At 35.7% G+C, this 2,143-nt stretch overlaps 1 protein-coding gene across 3 annotated transcripts in view; it reads right to left on the bottom strand.

Annotated features, from left to right (window-relative positions):
* Positions 1-1,626, bottom strand: part of LOC109826205 (SPX and EXS domain-containing protein 1) — an 11,561-nt gene extending 9,935 nt beyond the window's left edge. For 2 of the 3 annotated variants that reach the window (XM_020393205.1, XM_020393220.1), the window contains exon 1: positions 1,283-1,626. The gene's annotated coding sequence lies outside the window, so the exon portion shown is untranslated. The remainder of the gene's footprint in view (positions 1-1,282) is intronic. The other variant, XM_020393237.1, reaches the window with a different exon arrangement.

The following is a 2,143-nucleotide window of genomic DNA, read 5'->3' as shown; positions in this document are numbered from 1 at the left end:
CCGGTCGGCAGCCAACGACCATTCGAGAGTTTTTTTTCAATGCCTATAACTCAAATTTTTTTAAAAAAAAAGATTCTAATATACTTCGTTGACATCACGATTTTCACTTGACATCTTTTACATTCACAACAACATGAAACCGAAAAGGCAAATCAATTAGGAGAGTATAATTAGAATCAAATTAGGGCAAGGATGAAATTGACACAAATTAGGGCAAAAGTTCATAACACAAATTAGGGCTATGTTCATATGCAAATCAAATAGGAGAGTATAATTCAAGAACATGCATACATATAACACACTTGGTTGAATGTACATTATTCCTTGTTACGGATTATAAGAACATGACATATTAATATGACATCTTCATCAATTACATGAAGTGTGATAATTAACAACTAGTCAACAAGATATGGCAGCTATACTCTTGTACAATCTCTAGCTATGCTTCAAATTTATATATAATAATCTGAGCTTAAAGTTTCAAACAGATGTGTTGATCATATATCATTATGTTCATGGGAACTATAAAATTTGAAATTGTTAATATTGTCCTTTGCATAGCTCAGATCTATAATGAATTCAGGAGTTTATGCATACGCAAGAACAAGGGCTGAGTCAGAAAGATGAAATCCTCAACTACAAAATATGTTACACAAGTCAGAAAGTTTCCGTTAAACAATTTAATAGGAATCTGAGTCAGAGTTGCTCATATTGATTCCAGGATAACTACTGATGCTTTTAACATTTTCAATCACAACAAGCTTCTGGATCCCCTTTCAAGTTCTGGATCCCCTTTCAAGTTATAGAGAACTAGCTGACAATTTAAGGTAACTACCAAAATTACCGTCATAAACCCCTCCGTAATTAATGAAATAAAAAATAAAACTGGTGAATTAACATGATTCAGAAGTGGTTAATCAACAAGAAACTGAACCAACAAGAAAGATGGAGTGAAGTTTTTAAAAAAAGGTTCAAAAAAAGCTAATTTTTGACCTTCACAATCCACAATTAGGTACCAGAGAATCCATCTTTTTCTCACAACCAAATAAATGGTTAAAAAGCTTAAATGCTGAGCAAAAAATTATCAAAAAAAGAAGGATTTTGACAGCATCAGGTGATTTATTGCGGAGTTGCAGAAGAATCCCACTAATCAAAATAGCTAATTAGATGCAAGATTACATCAATTAAGACCAATCTATCAATATAACCATGATCTTATTAATGAAAACATTATCAATAAAAACATAAAAATTCACCAAACCCATCAGACAGAAGATACCTTGCTCGGAATCGGAGGTGGCGGCTACTCGGAGGGCAGCGATGAGTCGGAGATGCTGGCGACGCGGAGGCGGCTGCGGCGACGAGCTGTTAGGGTTGGAGGGGCGAAAAGGGGATCGGGTGGGAAAAAATCACGGCAACTCAAAACACCTTTTGGGCTTTGTAATGGGTCAGGTCAAAAAAAACACTGCATTCATCAAACACGATTCATTTTGAATCGAATTGAATAACCCATTAAAGTGAAGAGGAATGAAATTAAGGATTTAAGGGAATTGAGGCTTCGGATCCAAGCGAGGGAAAAGGGGTGAGAAATGAAGGAGAGAGGAGGTTTATTTTTAATTAATTAAATTATTAAATTATAATTAATAGTTTCTGATCGAAGTGTAATTTTGAAGTAAAGTTTGGTCGTCGGGTTGCGAGCGATGTCCGCAACATGAAAAAAAAGGAAAATAAATAAATAAATAAAGAAAATTGCCCGACCCAAGTGGGGAATTTAGCAGGCTGGGTTCAGATGTGTCAGCTACTGAGCTACAAGTCACTTCTTATGGCTTCTGTTAACATTTTAAAAAAAAAAACCTGAAAAATTAGGGGTGTTGGAGAAAAACCATTCAACTATTTTAATTTGAGTAAAACCTCTAGGCTTTGGGGGTGTTGTGCTGGTGTAGATTAGGGCTGTAACTGAACCGATAACCGAAAAATAACCACACCAAAGCCGAACCATAACCGAAAAAACCTAGGAAACAAAAAAACTGCACCAAACCGCAAAGAAATAACCAAAAACCGAAAGGTTTGGTGTGGTTTTGGTTTCGGATGTCTGGAAACCGAAACCGAAAGGTTTGGTGTGGTTTTGGTTTCGGATGTC

The sequence above is a fragment of the Asparagus officinalis genome, chromosome 1, assembly GCF_001876935.1.
Source record: "Asparagus officinalis chromosome 1, Aspof.V1, whole genome shotgun sequence".
Taxonomy (NCBI): domain Eukaryota; kingdom Viridiplantae; phylum Streptophyta; class Magnoliopsida; order Asparagales; family Asparagaceae; genus Asparagus; species Asparagus officinalis.
Note: the sequence above shows the minus strand (reverse complement) of the source record. Positions and strands in the feature narration are given on the sequence as shown.